This window comes from Centropristis striata, chromosome 14 (assembly GCF_030273125.1).
Source record: "Centropristis striata isolate RG_2023a ecotype Rhode Island chromosome 14, C.striata_1.0, whole genome shotgun sequence".
Classification (NCBI taxonomy): Eukaryota; Metazoa; Chordata; class Actinopteri; order Perciformes; family Serranidae; genus Centropristis; species Centropristis striata.
The window spans coordinates 12,264,279-12,281,873 of NC_081530.1; the positions used below are offsets into that span (position 1 = coordinate 12,264,279).

Below are 17,595 nucleotides of genomic sequence, written 5' to 3' on the forward strand. Positions count from 1 at the left end.
TACAGTCATACTATCCAATCACTTTCTTCAGTTCCTCTTGATGTTAAAGTGCCAAGTTTTTGTCAGCTCTACTTACATTAAAGATAGTGTATGCTGAGGGGCAAATCGATCCCAAATTGGCCTCTTTGACGTAGCATTTCCTTGACAAGACATCAAAATCACCTCTCTCTCTTCCTTTTGCGCAGGTTCTATGGTGTAATGGTGAGCACTCTGGACTCTGAATCCAGCGATCCGAGTTCAAATCTCGGTAGAACCTTTAGGTAGGTAAAAGACATCTCATCTCAGCTGAAATAATCAAAGACCTGTAATGTCTGTCACAGAATAGTGGAGGACAATCCTTGTGTTCTCGAATGTCACTTCACAGAATTGTGTCGGACGAGGCTGCAAATGATAATAAGTCCTACAAGGATAAGGAGACAAGGTCTATAAAGGGAAAAGAGGTAACAACAGGAAGGTCCAAATAACCAGCAAGGTAAGAATATTTTCTTAAACTCCATACAGAAATGTAGCCAAATTGTTTGTGTTTGCCTAGTGTCTGGATGGGACATCTTTCATTTTTCAGCATTTCTTGTTTTTGAGCTTAATGCATATTTACACCATTTTATGAAAGCCTCTGGGGCTAACTTGTAACTGTAGTTGACCGTGTGTTACATAACCAAAGGTCTTAAAACACCCCTCTTTGTGATTGCTGTCTGAGCAGGACACACGGATTGGAGTCAAAAAGTATAGAGCAGTCCAGAGACTCTGTTCTCTGAAAGTTGCAAGAGAGGAGGGGTCCAGAGAGAAGATCATGGGGACCAGGAAACCACTTGTTGTACCAGAGACTCTACTTACCAATGAGGCTTGAGGATGAGATCCTCTCGCATTGGTGTGAAACTGTGAGGGACCCTGGGGAACACCCGGAAAAACACATCAGAAGATGTTACACTGGGTGAGACAGCAGACACTACACTAAAACAGACAGAACATTGGAAAAATAATGAAATTAAAAACCTGGCCAGCGCAGAAGTGCATAGTCTTGAACTACCATATAGTTTGGCTCTGATGTTAGCCTGCTAGGAGTACTAAGAGGTTCAGTGGGCACGTGAGCATTGGTGGTTCAGTGGTAGAATTCTCGCCTGCCACGCGGGAGACCCGGGTCCGATTCCCGGCCAATGCAGCAAGTCTTTGATAGTGTTTGAACTCAGGCCTTGTACAACTACCAGAGTGCAATGCTAATGGCTTTTTGCCTGGATCAGGGTTGTGAAATGGATACATGAAAGGACCATGTGGCTGCAGGATGTTGTTGAAAGTTTAGGCACTCACCTCTGTTCATGTTCATTAACGTGTCTCCATTTCACCAATGACGTGTAGCTGCATTTCGTGCCTTATCTGTGCAGTAGGCTGTGCGTCAGTTTCATATTCTGAAGGTCGTGGCCCATCCCACTGGTTTCACAGACTTGCAAAAGATTCTGTGGAGAGGTTCCATCCACAGTCCTCGTGGCTCTAATGCATCAGTGTTCTAGAATGTTATGTCACAGGCTGCAGTTGCTGAACACACATCCAGACACATCTTAAGAGGTGACAGGCAGTGCTGCTGGGCAGTTTCTCTTAAATGATAGCCAAGTCCTACAAGGATGAAGAGACAAGCTGTATAATGGGACAAGAGTTAACAACGGGAAGGTCCAAATGTGGGAACTTTGTTTCATCCACCAGCAGGGAGCCACGACAACAGGGACAAATGACATGATTGTAAATCAAGCAAATAACACCTCAGGTATCCCCTAACCGGGAATCAAACACGGAGGTGAGACGAATCCTAGCCACTAGACCATCAGGGAGTCACTCTTCGGACGTTATTAATGATAATTGTTCACACCAATTTGCAAAAAGGTTTTAAACAACTTCTTTTTCACACATACAGTCATACTATCCAATCATTTTCTTCAGTTCCTCTTGATGTTAAAGTGCCAAGTTTTTGTCAGCTCTACTTACATTAAAGATAGTGTATGCTGAGGGGCAAATCGATCCCAAATTGGCCTCTTTGACGTAGCATTTCCTTGACAAGACATCAAAATCACCTCTCTCTCTTCCTTTTGCGCAGGTTCTATGGTGTAATGGTGAGCACTCTGGACTCTGAATCCAGCGATCCGAGTTCAAATCTCGGTAGAACCTTTAGGTAGGTAAAAGACATCTCATCTCAGCTGAAATAATCAAAGACCTGTAATGTCTGTCACAGAATAGTGGAGGACAATCCTTGTGTTCTGGAATGTCACTTCACAGAATTGTGTCGGACGAGGCTGCAAATGATAATAAGTCCTACAAGGATAAGGAGACAAGGTCTATAAAGGGAAAAGAGGTAACAACAGGAAGGTCCAAATAACCAGCAAGGTAAGAATATTTTCTTAAACTCCATACAGAAATGTAGCCAAATTGTTTGTGTTTGCCTAGTGTCTGGATGGGACATCTTTCATTTTTCAGCATTTCTTGTTTTTGAGCTTAATGCATATTTACACCATTTTATGAAAGCCTCTGGGGCTAACTTGTAACTGTAGTTGACCGTGTGTTACATAACCAAAGGTCTTAAAACACCCCTCTTTGTGATTGCTGTCTGAGCAGGACACACGGATTGGAGTCAAAAAGTATAGAGCAGTCCAGAGACTCTGTTCTCTGAAAGTTGCAAGAGAGGAGGGGTCCAGAGAGAAGATCATGGGGACCAGGAAACCACTTGTTGTACCAGAGACTCTACTTACCAATGAGGCTTGAGGATAAGATCCTCTCGCATTGGTGTGAAACTGTGAGGGACCCTGGGGAACACCCGGAAAAACACATCAGAAGATGTTACACTGGGTGAGACAGCAGACACTACACTAAAACAGACAGAACATTGGAAAAATAATGAAATTAAAAACCTGGCCAGCGCAGAAGTGCATAGTCTTGAACTACCATATAGTTTGGCTCTGATGTTAGCCTGCTAGGAGTACTAAGAGGTTCAGTGGGCACGTGAGCATTGGTGGTTCAGTGGTAGAATTCTCGCCTGCCACGCGGGAGACCCGGGTCCGATTCCCGGCCAATGCAACAAGTCTTTGATAGTGTTTGAACTCAGGCCTTGTACAACTACCAGAGTGCAATGCTAATGGCTTTTTGCCTGGATCAGGGTTGTGAAATGGATACATGAAAGGACCATGTGGCTGCAGGATGTTGTTGAAAGTTTAGGCACTCACCTCTGTTCATGTTCATTAACGTGTCTCCATTTCACCAATGACGTGTAGCTGCATTTCGTGCCTTATCTGTGCAGTAGGCTGTGCGTCAGTTTCATATTCTGAAGGTCGTGGCCCATCCCACTGGTTTCACAGACTTGCAAAAGATTCTGTGGAGAGGTTCCATCCACAGTCCTCGTGGCTCTAATGCATCAGGGTTCTAGAATGTTATGTCACAGGCTGCAGTTGCTGAACACACATCCAGACACATCTTAAGAGGTGACAGGCAGTGCTGCTGGACAGTTTCTCTTAAATGATAGCCAAGTCCTACAAGGATGAAGAGACAAGCTGTATAATGGGACAAGAGTTAACAACGGGAAGGTCCAAATGTGGGAACTTTGTTTCATCCACCAGCAGGGAGCCACGACAACAGGGACAAATGACATGATTGTAAATCAAGCAAATAACACCTCAGGTATCCCCTAACCGGGAATCAAACACGGAGGTGAGACGAATCCTGGCCACTAGACCATCAGGGAGTCACTCACCCTCCATACCAAGCTGCTAATGGTCGTGGTGATGCATTTGGAGTATGCTAGTGATGGGTTTTACTGTGCCTCAAGAGATTAAAAGGGTTCAGACAACTGGCATGATTGTCAATCAAGCAAACAACACCCTGTCCCTTGTTTAAATAAAGCAGGGAGCTTGTGTCAATTCAGGATTCCCTGACCGGGAATCGAACCCGGGCCGCGGCGGTGAGAGCGCCGAATCCTAGCCACTAGACCATCAGGGAGTCACTCTTCGGACGTTATTAATGATAATTGTTCACACCAATTTGCAAAAAGGTTTTAAACAACTTCTTTTTCACACATACAGTCATACTATCCAATCACTTTCTTCAGTTCCTCTTGATGTTAAAGTGCCAAGTTTTTGTCAGCTCTACTTACATTAAAGATAGTGTATGCTGAGGGGCAAATCGATCCCAAATTGGCCTCTTTGACGTAGCATTTCCTTGACAAGACATCAAAATCACCTCTCTCTCTTCCTTTTGCGCAGGTTCTATGGTGTAATGGTGAGCACTCTGGACTCTGAATCCAGCGATCCGAGTTCAAATCTCGGTAGAACCTTTAGGTAGGTAAAAGACATCTCATCTCAGCTGAAATAATCAAAGACCTGTAATGTCTGTCACAGAATAGTGGAGGACAATCCTTGTGTTCTCGAATGTCACTTCACAGAATTGTGTCGGACGAGGCTGCAAATGATAATAAGTCCTACAAGGATAAGGAGACAAGGTCTATAAAGGGAAAAGAGGTAACAACAGGAAGGTCCAAATAACCAGCAAGGTAAGAATATTTTCTTAAACTCCATACAGAAATGTAGCCAAATTGTTTGTGTTTGCCTAGTGTCTGGATGGGACATCTTTCATTTTTCAGCATTTCTTGTTTTTGAGCTTAATGCATATTTACACCATTTTATGAAAGCCTCTGGGGCTAACTTGTAACTGTAGTTGACCGTGTGTTACATAACCAAAGGTCTTAAAACACCCCTCTTTGTGATTGCTGTCTGAGCAGGACACACGGATTGGAGTCAAAAAGTATAGAGCAGTCCAGAGACTCTGTTCTCTGAAAGTTGCAAGAGAGGAGGGGTCCAGAGAGAAGATCATGGGGACCAGGAAACCACTTGTTGTACCAGAGACTCTACTTACCAATGAGGCTTGAGGATGAGATCCTCTCGCATTGGTGTGAAACTGTGAGGGACCCTGGGGAACACCCGGAAAAACACATCAGAAGATGTTACACTGGGTGAGACAGCAGACACTACACTAAAACAGACAGAACATTGGAAAAATAATGAAATTAAAAACCTGGCCAGCGCAGAAGTGCATAGTCTTGAACTACCATATAGTTTGGCTCTGATGTTAGCCTGCTAGGAGTACTAAGAGGTTCAGTGGGCACGTGAGCATTGGTGGTTCAGTGGTAGAATTCTCGCCTGCCACGCGGGAGACCCGGGTCCGATTCCCGGCCAATGCAGCAAGTCTTTGATAGTGTTTGAACTCAGGCCTTGTACAACTACCAGAGTGCAATGCTAATGGCTTTTTGCCTGGATCAGGGTTGTGAAATGGATACATGAAAGGACCATGTGGCTGCAGGATGTTGTTGAAAGTTTAGGCACTCACCTCTGTTCATGTTCATTAACGTGTCTCCATTTCACCAATGACGTGTAGCTGCATTTCGTGCCTTATCTGTGCAGTAGGCTGTGCGTCAGTTTCATATTCTGAAGGTCGTGGCCCATCCCACTGGTTTCACAGACTTGCAAAAGATTCTGTGGAGAGGTTCCATCCACAGTCCTCGTGGCTCTAATGCATCAGTGTTCTAGAATGTTATGTCACAGGCTGCAGTTGCTGAACACACATCCAGACACATCTTAAGAGGTGACAGGCAGTGCTGCTGGGCAGTTTCTCTTAAATGATAGCCAAGTCCTACAAGGATGAAGAGACAAGCTGTATAATGGGACAAGAGTTAACAACGGGAAGGTCCAAATGTGGGAACTTTGTTTCATCCACCAGCAGGGAGCCACGACAACAGGGACAAATGACATGATTGTAAATCAAGCAAATAACACCTCAGGTATCCCCTAACCGGGAATCAAACACGGAGGTGAGACGAATCCTAGCCACTAGACCATCAGGGAGTCACTCTTCGGACGTTATTAATGATAATTGTTCACACCAATTTGCAAAAAGGTTTTAAACAACTTCTTTTTCACACATACAGTCATACTATCCAATCATTTTCTTCAGTTCCTCTTGATGTTAAAGTGCCAAGTTTTTGTCAGCTCTACTTACATTAAAGATAGTGTATGCTGAGGGGCAAATCGATCCCAAATTGGCCTCTTTGACGTAGCATTTCCTTGACAAGACATCAAAATCACCTCTCTCTCTTCCTTTTGCGCAGGTTCTATGGTGTAATGGTGAGCACTCTGGACTCTGAATCCAGCGATCCGAGTTCAAATCTCGGTAGAACCTTTAGGTAGGTAAAAGACATCTCATCTCAGCTGAAATAATCAAAGACCTGTAATGTCTGTCACAGAATAGTGGAGGACAATCCTTGTGTTCTGGAATGTCACTTCACAGAATTGTGTCGGACGAGGCTGCAAATGATAATAAGTCCTACAAGGATAAGGAGACAAGGTCTATAAAGGGAAAAGAGGTAACAACAGGAAGGTCCAAATAACCAGCAAGGTAAGAATATTTTCTTAAACTCCATACAGAAATGTAGCCAAATTGTTTGTGTTTGCCTAGTGTCTGGATGGGACATCTTTCATTTTTCAGCATTTCTTGTTTTTGAGCTTAATGCATATTTACACCATTTTATGAAAGCCTCTGGGGCTAACTTGTAACTGTAGTTGACCGTGTGTTACATAACCAAAGGTCTTAAAACACCCCTCTTTGTGATTGCTGTCTGAGCAGGACACACGGATTGGAGTCAAAAAGTATAGAGCAGTCCAGAGACTCTGTTCTCTGAAAGTTGCAAGAGAGGAGGGGTCCAGAGAGAAGATCATGGGGACCAGGAAACCACTTGTTGTACCAGAGACTCTACTTACCAATGAGGCTTGAGGATAAGATCCTCTCGCATTGGTGTGAAACTGTGAGGGACCCTGGGGAACACCCGGAAAAACACATCAGAAGATGTTACACTGGGTGAGACAGCAGACACTACACTAAAACAGACAGAACATTGGAAAAATAATGAAATTAAAAACCTGGCCAGCGCAGAAGTGCATAGTCTTGAACTACCATATAGTTTGGCTCTGATGTTAGCCTGCTAGGAGTACTAAGAGGTTCAGTGGGCACGTGAGCATTGGTGGTTCAGTGGTAGAATTCTCGCCTGCCACGCGGGAGACCCGGGTCCGATTCCCGGCCAATGCAACAAGTCTTTGATAGTGTTTGAACTCAGGCCTTGTACAACTACCAGAGTGCAATGCTAATGGCTTTTTGCCTGGATCAGGGTTGTGAAATGGATACATGAAAGGACCATGTGGCTGCAGGATGTTGTTGAAAGTTTAGGCACTCACCTCTGTTCATGTTCATTAACGTGTCTCCATTTCACCAATGACGTGTAGCTGCATTTCGTGCCTTATCTGTGCAGTAGGCTGTGCGTCAGTTTCATATTCTGAAGGTCGTGGCCCATCCCACTGGTTTCACAGACTTGCAAAAGATTCTGTGGAGAGGTTCCATCCACAGTCCTCGTGGCTCTAATGCATCAGGGTTCTAGAATGTTATGTCACAGGCTGCAGTTGCTGAACACACATCCAGACACATCTTAAGAGGTGACAGGCAGTGCTGCTGGACAGTTTCTCTTAAATGATAGCCAAGTCCTACAAGGATGAAGAGACAAGCTGTATAATGGGACAAGAGTTAACAACGGGAAGGTCCAAATGTGGGAACTTTGTTTCATCCACCAGCAGGGAGCCACGACAACAGGGACAAATGACATGATTGTAAATCAAGCAAATAACACCTCAGGTATCCCCTAACCGGGAATCAAACACGGAGGTGAGACGAATCCTGGCCACTAGACCATCAGGGAGTCACTCACCCTCCATACCAAGCTGCTAATGGTCGTGGTGATGCATTTGGAGTATGCTAGTGATGGGTTTTACTGTGCCTCAAGAGATTAAAAGGGTTCAGACAACTGGCATGATTGTCAATCAAGCAAACAACACCCTGTCCCTTGTTTAAATAAAGCAGGGAGCTTGTGTCAATTCAGGATTCCCTGACCGGGAATCGAACCCGGGCCGCGGCGGTGAGAGCGCCGAATCCTAGCCACTAGACCATCAGGGAGTCACTCTTCGGACGTTATTAATGATAATTGTTCACACCAATTTGCAAAAAGGTTTTAAACAACTTCTTTTTCACACATACAGTCATACTATCCAATCATTTTCTTCAGTTCCTCTTGATGTTAAAGTGCCAAGTTTTTGTCAGCTCTACTTACATTAAAGATAGTGTATGCTGAGGGGCAAATCGATCCCAAATTGGCCTCTTTGACGTAGCATTTCCTTGACAAGACATCAAAATCACCTCTCTCTCTTCCTTTTGCGCAGGTTCTATGGTGTAATGGTGAGCACTCTGGACTCTGAATCCAGCGATCCGAGTTCAAATCTCGGTAGAACCTTTAGGTAGGTAAAAGACATCTCATCTCAGCTGAAATAATCAAAGACCTGTAATGTCTGTCACAGAATAGTGGAGGACAATCCTTGTGTTCTGGAATGTCACTTCACAGAATTGTGTCGGACGAGGCTGCAAATGATAATAAGTCCTACAAGGATAAGGAGACAAGGTCTATAAAGGGAAAAGAGGTAACAACAGGAAGGTCCAAATAACCAGCAAGGTAAGAATCTTTTCTTAAACTCCATACAGAAATGTAGCCAAATTGTTTGTGTTTGCCTAGTGTCTGGATGGGACATCTTTCATTTTTCAGCATTTCTTGTTTTTGAGCTTAATGCATATTTACACCATTTTATGAAAGCCTCTGGGGCTAACTTGTAACTGTAGTTGACCGTGTGTTACATAACCAAAGGTCTTAAAACACCCCTCTTTGTGATTGCTGTCTGAGCAGGACACACGGATTGGAGTCAAAAAGTATAGAGCAGTCCAGAGACTCTGTTCTCTGAAAGTTGCAAGAGAGGAGGGGTCCAGAGAGAAGATCATGGGGACCAGGAAACCACTTGTTGTACCAGAGACTCTACTTACCAATGAGGCTTGAGGATGAGATCCTCTCGCATTGGTGTGAAACTGTGAGGGACCCTGGGGAACACCCGGAAAAACACATCAGAAGATGTTACACTGGGTGAGACAGCAGACACTACACTAAAACAGACAGAACATTGGAAAAATAATGAAATTAAAAACCTGGCCAGCGCAGAAGTGCATAGTCTTGAACTACCATATAGTTTGGCTCTGATGTTAGCCTGCTAGGAGTACTAAGAGGTTCAGTGGGCACGTGAGCATTGGTGGTTCAGTGGTAGAATTCTCGCCTGCCACGCGGGAGACCCGGGTCCGATTCCCGGCCAATGCAGCAAGTCTTTGATAGTGTTTGAACTCAGGCCTTGTACAACTACCAGAGTGCAATGCTAATGGCTTTTTGCCTGGATCAGGGTTGTGAAATGGATACATGAAAGGACCATGTGGCTGCAGGATGTTGTTGAAAGTTTAGGCACTCACCTCTGTTCATGTTCATTAACGTGTCTCCATTTCACCAATGACGTGTAGCTGCATTTCGTGCCTTATCTGTGCAGTAGGCTGTGCGTCAGTTTCATATTCTGAAGGTCGTGGCCCATCCCACTGGTTTCACAGACTTGCAAAAGATTCTGTGGAGAGGTTCCATCCACAGTCCTCGTGGCTCTAATGCATCAGTGTTCTAGAATGTTATGTCACAGGCTGCAGTTGCTGAACACACATCCAGACACATCTTAAGAGGTGACAGGCAGTGCTGCTGGACAGTTTCTCTTAAATGATAGCCAAGTCCTACAAGGATGAAGAGACAAGCTGTATAATGGGACAAGAGTTAACAACGGGAAGGTCCAAATGTGGGAACTTTGTTTCATCCACCAGCAGGGAGCCACGACAACAGGGACAAATGACATGATTGTAAATCAAGCAAATAACACCTCAGGTATCCCCTAACCGGGAATCAAACACGGAGGTGAGACGAATCCTGGCCACTAGACCATCAGGGAGTCACTCACCCTCCATACCAAGCTGCTAATGGTCGTGGTGATGCATTTGGAGTATGCTAGTGATGGGTTTTACTGTGCCTCAAGAGATTAAAAGGGTTCAGACAACTGGCATGATTGTCAATCAAGCAAACAACACCCTGTCCCTTGTTTAAATAAAGCAGGGAGCTTGTGTCAATTCAGGATTCCCTGACCGGGAATCGAACCCGGGCCGCGGCGGTGAGAGCGCCGAATCCTAGCCACTAGACCATCAGGGAGTCACTCTTCGGACGTTATTAATGATAATTGTTCACACCAATTTGCAAAAAGGTTTTAAACAACTTCTTTTTCACACATACAGTCATACTATCCAATCACTTTCTTCAGTTCCTCTTGATGTTAAAGTGCCAAGTTTTTGTCAGCTCTACTTACATTAAAGATAGTGTATGCTGAGGGGCAAATCGATCCCAAATTGGCCTCTTTGACGTAGCATTTCCTTGACAAGACATCAAAATCACCTCTCTCTCTTCCTTTTGCGCAGGTTCTATGGTGTAATGGTGAGCACTCTGGACTCTGAATCCAGCGATCCGAGTTCAAATCTCGGTAGAACCTTTAGGTAGGTAAAAGACATCTCATCTCAGCTGAAATAATCAAAGACCTGTAATGTCTGTCACAGAATAGTGGAGGACAATCCTTGTGTTCTCGAATGTCACTTCACAGAATTGTGTCGGACGAGGCTGCAAATGATAATAAGTCCTACAAGGATAAGGAGACAAGGTCTATAAAGGGAAAAGAGGTAACAACAGGAAGGTCCAAATAACCAGCAAGGTAAGAATATTTTCTTAAACTCCATACAGAAATGTAGCCAAATTGTTTGTGTTTGCCTAGTGTCTGGATGGGACATCTTTCATTTTTCAGCATTTCTTGTTTTTGAGCTTAATGCATATTTACACCATTTTATGAAAGCCTCTGGGGCTAACTTGTAACTGTAGTTGACCGTGTGTTACATAACCAAAGGTCTTAAAACACCCCTCTTTGTGATTGCTGTCTGAGCAGGACACACGGATTGGAGTCAAAAAGTATAGAGCAGTCCAGAGACTCTGTTCTCTGAAAGTTGCAAGAGAGGAGGGGTCCAGAGAGAAGATCATGGGGACCAGGAAACCACTTGTTGTACCAGAGACTCTACTTACCAATGAGGCTTGAGGATAAGATCCTCTCGCATTGGTGTGAAACTGTGAGGGACCCTGGGGAACACCCGGAAAAACACATCAGAAGATGTTACACTGGGTGAGACAGCAGACACTACACTAAAACAGACAGAACATTGGAAAAATAATGAAATTAAAAACCTGGCCAGCGCAGAAGTGCATAGTCTTGAACTACCATATAGTTTGGCTCTGATGTTAGCCTGCTAGGAGTACTAAGAGGTTCAGTGGGCACGTGAGCATTGGTGGTTCAGTGGTAGAATTCTCGCCTGCCACGCGGGAGACCCGGGTCCGATTCCCGGCCAATGCAACAAGTCTTTGATAGTGTTTGAACTCAGGCCTTGTACAACTACCAGAGTGCAATGCTAATGGCTTTTTGCCTGGATCAGGGTTGTGAAATGGATACATGAAAGGACCATGTGGCTGCAGGATGTTGTTGAAAGTTTAGGCACTCACCTCTGTTCATGTTCATTAACGTGTCTCCATTTCACCAATGACGTGTAGCTGCATTTCGTGCCTTATCTGTGCAGTAGGCTGTGCGTCAGTTTCATATTCTGAAGGTCGTGGCCCATCCCACTGGTTTCACAGACTTGCAAAAGATTCTGTGGAGAGGTTCCATCCACAGTCCTCGTGGCTCTAATGCATCAGGGTTCTAGAATGTTATGTCACAGGCTGCAGTTGCTGAACACACATCCAGACACATCTTAAGAGGTGACAGGCAGTGCTGCTGGACAGTTTCTCTTAAATGATAGCCAAGTCCTACAAGGATGAAGAGACAAGCTGTATAATGGGACAAGAGTTAACAACGGGAAGGTCCAAATGTGGGAACTTTGTTTCATCCACCAGCAGGGAGCCACGACAACAGGGACAAATGACATGATTGTAAATCAAGCAAATAACACCTCAGGTATCCCCTAACCGGGAATCAAACACGGAGGTGAGACGAATCCTGGCCACTAGACCATCAGGGAGTCACTCACCCTCCATACCAAGCTGCTAATGGTCGTGGTGATGCATTTGGAGTATGCTAGTGATGGGTTTTACTGTGCCTCAAGAGATTAAAAGGGTTCAGACAACTGGCATGATTGTCAATCAAGCAAACAACACCCTGTCCCTTGTTTAAATAAAGCAGGGAGCTTGTGTCAATTCAGGATTCCCTGACCGGGAATCGAACCCGGGCCGCGGCGGTGAGAGCGCCGAATCCTAGCCACTAGACCATCAGGGAGTCACTCTTCGGACGTTATTAATGATAATTGTTCACACCAATTTGCAAAAAGGTTTTAAACAACTTCTTTTTCACACATACAGTCATACTATCCAATCACTTTCTTCAGTTCCTCTTGATGTTAAAGTGCCAAGTTTTTGTCAGCTCTACTTACATTAAAGATAGTGTATGCTGAGGGGCAAATCGATCCCAAATTGGCCTCTTTGACGTAGCATTTCCTTGACAAGACATCAAAATCACCTCTCTCTCTTCCTTTTGCGCAGGTTCTATGGTGTAATGGTGAGCACTCTGGACTCTGAATCCAGCGATCCGAGTTCAAATCTCGGTAGAACCTTTAGGTAGGTAAAAGACATCTCATCTCAGCTGAAATAATCAAAGACCTGTAATGTCTGTCACAGAATAGTGGAGGACAATCCTTGTGTTCTCGAATGTCACTTCACAGAATTGTGTCGGACGAGGCTGCAAATGATAATAAGTCCTACAAGGATAAGGAGACAAGGTCTATAAAGGGAAAAGAGGTAACAACAGGAAGGTCCAAATAACGAGCAAGGTAAGAGTCTTTTCTTAAACTCCATACAGAAATGTAGCCAAATTGTTTGTGTTTGCCTAGTGTCTGGATGGGACATCTTTCATTTTTCAGCATTTCTTGTTTTTGAGCTTAATGCATATTTACACCATTTTATGAAAGCCTCTGGGGCTAACTTGTAACTGTAGTTGACCGTGTGTTACATAACCAAAGGTCTTAAAACACCCCTCTTTGTGATTGCTGTCTGAGCAGGACACACGGATTGGAGTCAAAAAGTATAGAGCAGTCCAGAGACTCTGTTCTCTGAAAGTTGCAAGAGAGGAGGGGTCCAGAGAGAAGATCATGGGGACCAGGAAACCACTTGTTGTACCAGAGACTCTACTTACCAATGAGGCTTGAGGATGAGATCCTCTCGCATTGGTGTGAAACTGTGAGGGACCCTGGGGAACACCCGGAAAAACACATCAGAAGATGTTACACTGGGTGAGACAGCAGACACTACACTAAAACAGACAGAACATTGGAAAAATAATGAAATTAAAAACCTGGCCAGCGCAGAAGTGCATAGTCTTGAACTACCATATAGTTTGGCTCTGATGTTAGCCTGCTAGGAGTACTAAGAGGTTCAGTGGGCACGTGAGCATTGGTGGTTCAGTGGTAGAATTCTCGCCTGCCACGCGGGAGACCCGGGTCCGATTCCCGGCCAATGCAGGAAGTCTTTGATAGTGTTTGAACTCAGGCCTTGTACAACTACCAGAGTGCAATGCTAATGGCTTTTTGCCTGGATCAGGGTTGTGAAATGGATACATGAAAGGACCATGTGGCTGCAGGATGTTGTTGAAAGTTTAGGCACTCACCTCTGTTCATGTTCATTAACGTGTCTCCATTTCACCAATGACGTGTAGCTGCATTTCGTGCCTTATCTGTGCAGTAGGCTGTGCGTCAGTTTCATATTCTGAAGGTCGTGGCCCATCCCACTGGTTTCACAGACTTGCAAAAGATTCTGTGGAGAGGTTCCATCCACAGTCCTCGTGGCTCTAATGCATCAGTGTTCTAGAATGTTATGTCACAGGCTGCAGTTGCTGAACACACATCCAGACACATCTTAAGAGGTGACAGGCAGTGCTGCTGGGCAGTTTCTCTTAAATGATAGCCAAGTCCTACAAGGATGAAGAGACAAGCTGTATAATGGGACAAGAGTTAACAACGGGAAGGTCCAAATGTGGGAACTTTGTTTCATCCACCAGCAGGGAGCCACGACAACAGGGACAAATGACATGATTGTAAATCAAGCAAATAACACCTCAGGTATCCCCTAACCGGGAATCAAACACGGAGGTGAGACGAATCCTAGCCACTAGACCATCAGGGAGTCACTCACCCTCCATACCAAGCTGCTAATGGTCGTGGTGATGCATTTGGAGTATGCTAGTGATGGGTTTTACTGTGCCTCAAGAGATTAAAAGGGTTCAGACAACTGGCATGATTGTCAATCAAGCAAACAACACCCTGTCCCTTGTTTAAATAAAGCAGGGAGCTTGTGTCAATTCAGGATTCCCTGACCGGGAATCGAACCCGGGCCGCGGCGGTGAGAGCGCCGAATCCTAGCCACTAGACCATCAGGGAGTCACTCTTCGGACGTTATTAATGATAATTGTTCACACCAATTTGCAAAAAGGTTTTAAACAACTTCTTTTTCACACATACAGTCATACTATCCAATCATTTTCTTCAGTTCCTCTTGATGTTAAAGTGCCAAGTTTTTGTCAGCTCTACTTACATTAAAGATAGTGTATGCTGAGGGGCAAATCGATCCCAAATTGGCCTCTTTGACGTAGCATTTCCTTGACAAGACATCAAAATCACCTCTCTCTCTTCCTTTTGCGCAGGTTCTATGGTGTAATGGTGAGCACTCTGGACTCTGAATCCAGCGATCCGAGTTCAAATCTCGGTAGAACCTTTAGGTAGGTAAAAGACATCTCATCTCAGCTGAAATAATCAAAGACCTGTAATGTCTGTCACAGAATAGTGGAGGACAATCCTTGTGTTCTCGAATGTCACTTCACAGAATTGTGTCGGACGAGGCTGCAAATGATAATAAGTCCTACAAGGATAAGGAGACAAGGTCTATAAAGGGAAAAGAGGTAACAACAGGAAGGTCCAAATAACCAGCAAGGTAAGAATATTTTCTTAAACTCCATACAGAAATGTAGCCAAATTGTTTGTGTTTGCCTAGTGTCTGGATGGGACATCTTTCATTTTTCAGCATTTCTTGTTTTTGAGCTTAATGCATATTTACACCATTTTATGAAAGCCTCTGGGGCTAACTTGTAACTGTAGTTGACCGTGTGTTACATAACCAAAGGTCTTAAAACACCCCTCTTTGTGATTGCTGTCTGAGCAGGACACACGGATTGGAGTCAAAAAGTATAGAGCAGTCCAGAGACTCTGTTCTCTGAAAGTTGCAAGAGAGGAGGGGTCCAGAGAGAAGATCATGGGGACCAGGAAACCACTTGTTGTACCAGAGACTCTACTTACCAATGAGGCTTGAGGATGAGATCCTCTCGCATTGGTGTGAAACTGTGAGGGACCCTGGGGAACACCCGGAAAAACACATCAGAAGATGTTACACTGGGTGAGACAGCAGACACTACACTAAAACAGACAGAACATTGGAAAAATAATGAAATTAAAAACCTGGCCAGCGCAGAAGTGCATAGTCTTGAACTACCATATAGTTTGGCTCTGATGTTAGCCTGCTAGGAGTACTAAGAGGTTCAGTGGGCACGTGAGCATTGGTGGTTCAGTGGTAGAATTCTCGCCTGCCACGCGGGAGACCCGGGTCCGATTCCCGGCCAATGCAACAAGTCTTTGATAGTGTTTGAACTCAGGCCTTGTACAACTACCAGAGTGCAATGCTAATGGCTTTTTGCCTGGATCAGGGTTGTGAAATGGATACATGAAAGGACCATGTGGCTGCAGGATGTTGTTGAAAGTTTAGGCACTCACCTCTGTTCATGTTCATTAACGTGTCTCCATTTCACCAATGACGTGTAGCTGCATTTCGTGCCTTATCTGTGCAGTAGGCTGTGCGTCAGTTTCATATTCTGAAGGTCGTGGCCCATCCCACTGGTTTCACAGACTTGCAAAAGATTCTGTGGAGAGGTTCCATCCACAGTCCTCGTGGCTCTAATGCATCAGGGTTCTAGAATGTTATGTCACAGGCTGCAGTTGCTGAACACACATCCAGACACATCTTAAGAGGTGACAGGCAGTGCTGCTGGACAGTTTCTCTTAAATGATAGCCAAGTCCTACAAGGATGAAGAGACAAGCTGTATAATGGGACAAGAGTTAACAACGGGAAGGTCCAAATGTGGGAACTTTGTTTCATCCACCAGCAGGGAGCCACGACAACAGGGACAAATGACATGATTGTAAATCAAGCAAATAACACCTCAGGCATCCCCTAACCGGGAATCAAACACGGAGGTGAGACGAATCCTGGCCACTAGACCATCAGGGAGTCACTCACCCTCCATACCAAGCTGCTAATGGTCGTGGTGATGCATTTGGAGTATGCTAGTGATGGGTTTTACTGTGCCTCAAGAGATTAAAAGGGTTCAGACAACTGGCATGATTGTCAATCAAGCAAACAACACCCTGTCCCTTGTTTAAATAAAGCAGGGAGCTTGTGTCAATTCAGGATTCCCTGACCGGGAATCGAACCCGGGCCGCGGCGGTGAGAGCGCCGAATCCTAGCCACTAGACCATCAGGGAGTCACTCTTCGGACGTTATTAATGATAATTGTTCACACCAATTTGCAAAAAGGTTTTAAACAACTTCTTTTTCACACATACAGTCATACTATCCAATCACTTTCTTCAGTTCCTCTTGATGTTAAAGTGCCAAGTTTTTGTCAGCTCTACTTACATTAAAGATAGTGTATGCTGAGGGGCAAATCGATCCCAAATTGGCCTCTTTGACGTAGCATTTCCTTGACAAGACATCAAAATCACCTCTCTCTCTTCCTTTTGCGCAGGTTCTATGGTGTAATGGTGAGCACTCTGGACTCTGAATCCAGCGATCCGAGTTCAAATCTCGGTAGAACCTTTAGGTAGGTAAAAGACATCTCATCTCAGCTGAAATAATCAAAGACCTGTAATGTCTGTCACAGAATAGTGGAGGACAATCCTTGTGTTCTCGAATGTCACTTCACAGAATTGTGTCGGACGAGGCTGCAAATGATAATAAGTCCTACAAGGATAAGGAGACAAGGTCTATAAAGGGAAAAGAGGTAACAACAGGAAGGTCCAAATAACGAGCAAGGTAAGAGTCTTTTCTTAAACTCCATACAGAAATGTAGCCAAATTGTTTGTGTTTGCCTAGTGTCTGGATGGGACATCTTTCATTTTTCAGCATTTCTTGTTTTTGAGCTTAATGCATATTTACACCATTTTATGAAAGCCTCTGGGGCTAACTTGTAACTGTAGTTGACCGTGTGTTACATAACCAAAGGTCTTAAAACACCCCTCTTTGTGATTGCTGTCTGAGCAGGACACACGGATTGGAGTCAAAAAGTATAGAGCAGTCCAGAGACTCTGTTCTCTGAAAGTTGCAAGAGAGGAGGGGTCCAGAGAGAAGATCATGGGGACCAGGAAACCACTTGTTGTACCAGAGACTCTACTTACCAATGAGGCTTGAGGATGAGATCCTCTCGCATTGGTGTGAAACTGTGAGGGAC

At 44.6% G+C, this 17,595-nt stretch overlaps 23 non-coding genes across 23 annotated transcripts; 17 read left to right on the forward strand and 6 right to left on the reverse strand.

Annotated features, from left to right (window-relative positions):
- Positions 1-184: 184 nt before the first annotated feature.
- On the forward strand, positions 185-256 carry trnaq-cug (transfer RNA glutamine (anticodon CUG)). The gene has a single exon. It is a non-coding gene; the product is annotated as a tRNA-Gln (tRNA).
- An 832-nt stretch (positions 257-1,088) lies between these two features.
- Positions 1,089-1,159, forward strand: trnag-gcc (transfer RNA glycine (anticodon GCC)). The gene has a single exon. It is a non-coding gene; the product is annotated as a tRNA-Gly (tRNA).
- Positions 1,160-2,082: 923 nt separating this feature from the next.
- Positions 2,083-2,154, forward strand: trnaq-cug (transfer RNA glutamine (anticodon CUG)). Its single transcript has one exon. It is a non-coding gene; the product is annotated as a tRNA-Gln (tRNA).
- Positions 2,155-2,986: 832 nt separating this feature from the next.
- trnag-gcc (transfer RNA glycine (anticodon GCC)) lies at positions 2,987-3,057 on the forward strand. Its single transcript has one exon. It is a non-coding gene; the product is annotated as a tRNA-Gly (tRNA).
- An 843-nt stretch (positions 3,058-3,900) lies between these two features.
- trnae-cuc (transfer RNA glutamic acid (anticodon CUC)) lies at positions 3,901-3,972 on the reverse strand. The gene has a single exon. It is a non-coding gene; the product is annotated as a tRNA-Glu (tRNA).
- Positions 3,973-4,234: 262 nt separating this feature from the next.
- Positions 4,235-4,306, forward strand: trnaq-cug (transfer RNA glutamine (anticodon CUG)). The gene has a single exon. It is a non-coding gene; the product is annotated as a tRNA-Gln (tRNA).
- An 832-nt stretch (positions 4,307-5,138) lies between these two features.
- trnag-gcc (transfer RNA glycine (anticodon GCC)) lies at positions 5,139-5,209 on the forward strand. The gene has a single exon. It is a non-coding gene; the product is annotated as a tRNA-Gly (tRNA).
- A 923-nt stretch (positions 5,210-6,132) lies between these two features.
- On the forward strand, positions 6,133-6,204 carry trnaq-cug (transfer RNA glutamine (anticodon CUG)). Its single transcript has one exon. It is a non-coding gene; the product is annotated as a tRNA-Gln (tRNA).
- Positions 6,205-7,036: 832 nt separating this feature from the next.
- On the forward strand, positions 7,037-7,107 carry trnag-gcc (transfer RNA glycine (anticodon GCC)). Its single transcript has one exon. It is a non-coding gene; the product is annotated as a tRNA-Gly (tRNA).
- An 843-nt stretch (positions 7,108-7,950) lies between these two features.
- Positions 7,951-8,022, reverse strand: trnae-cuc (transfer RNA glutamic acid (anticodon CUC)). Its single transcript has one exon. It is a non-coding gene; the product is annotated as a tRNA-Glu (tRNA).
- Positions 8,023-8,284: 262 nt separating this feature from the next.
- trnaq-cug (transfer RNA glutamine (anticodon CUG)) lies at positions 8,285-8,356 on the forward strand. The gene has a single exon. It is a non-coding gene; the product is annotated as a tRNA-Gln (tRNA).
- An 832-nt stretch (positions 8,357-9,188) lies between these two features.
- Positions 9,189-9,259, forward strand: trnag-gcc (transfer RNA glycine (anticodon GCC)). Its single transcript has one exon. It is a non-coding gene; the product is annotated as a tRNA-Gly (tRNA).
- An 843-nt stretch (positions 9,260-10,102) lies between these two features.
- On the reverse strand, positions 10,103-10,174 carry trnae-cuc (transfer RNA glutamic acid (anticodon CUC)). The gene has a single exon. It is a non-coding gene; the product is annotated as a tRNA-Glu (tRNA).
- Positions 10,175-10,436: 262 nt separating this feature from the next.
- On the forward strand, positions 10,437-10,508 carry trnaq-cug (transfer RNA glutamine (anticodon CUG)). Its single transcript has one exon. It is a non-coding gene; the product is annotated as a tRNA-Gln (tRNA).
- Positions 10,509-11,340: 832 nt separating this feature from the next.
- trnag-gcc (transfer RNA glycine (anticodon GCC)) lies at positions 11,341-11,411 on the forward strand. The gene has a single exon. It is a non-coding gene; the product is annotated as a tRNA-Gly (tRNA).
- An 843-nt stretch (positions 11,412-12,254) lies between these two features.
- Positions 12,255-12,326, reverse strand: trnae-cuc (transfer RNA glutamic acid (anticodon CUC)). Its single transcript has one exon. It is a non-coding gene; the product is annotated as a tRNA-Glu (tRNA).
- Positions 12,327-12,588: 262 nt separating this feature from the next.
- Positions 12,589-12,660, forward strand: trnaq-cug (transfer RNA glutamine (anticodon CUG)). Its single transcript has one exon. It is a non-coding gene; the product is annotated as a tRNA-Gln (tRNA).
- An 832-nt stretch (positions 12,661-13,492) lies between these two features.
- trnag-gcc (transfer RNA glycine (anticodon GCC)) lies at positions 13,493-13,563 on the forward strand. The gene has a single exon. It is a non-coding gene; the product is annotated as a tRNA-Gly (tRNA).
- An 843-nt stretch (positions 13,564-14,406) lies between these two features.
- trnae-cuc (transfer RNA glutamic acid (anticodon CUC)) lies at positions 14,407-14,478 on the reverse strand. Its single transcript has one exon. It is a non-coding gene; the product is annotated as a tRNA-Glu (tRNA).
- Positions 14,479-14,740: 262 nt separating this feature from the next.
- trnaq-cug (transfer RNA glutamine (anticodon CUG)) lies at positions 14,741-14,812 on the forward strand. The gene has a single exon. It is a non-coding gene; the product is annotated as a tRNA-Gln (tRNA).
- An 832-nt stretch (positions 14,813-15,644) lies between these two features.
- trnag-gcc (transfer RNA glycine (anticodon GCC)) lies at positions 15,645-15,715 on the forward strand. Its single transcript has one exon. It is a non-coding gene; the product is annotated as a tRNA-Gly (tRNA).
- An 843-nt stretch (positions 15,716-16,558) lies between these two features.
- On the reverse strand, positions 16,559-16,630 carry trnae-cuc (transfer RNA glutamic acid (anticodon CUC)). Its single transcript has one exon. It is a non-coding gene; the product is annotated as a tRNA-Glu (tRNA).
- Positions 16,631-16,892: 262 nt separating this feature from the next.
- Positions 16,893-16,964, forward strand: trnaq-cug (transfer RNA glutamine (anticodon CUG)). The gene has a single exon. It is a non-coding gene; the product is annotated as a tRNA-Gln (tRNA).
- The last annotated feature ends 631 nt before the right edge of the window (positions 16,965-17,595 follow it).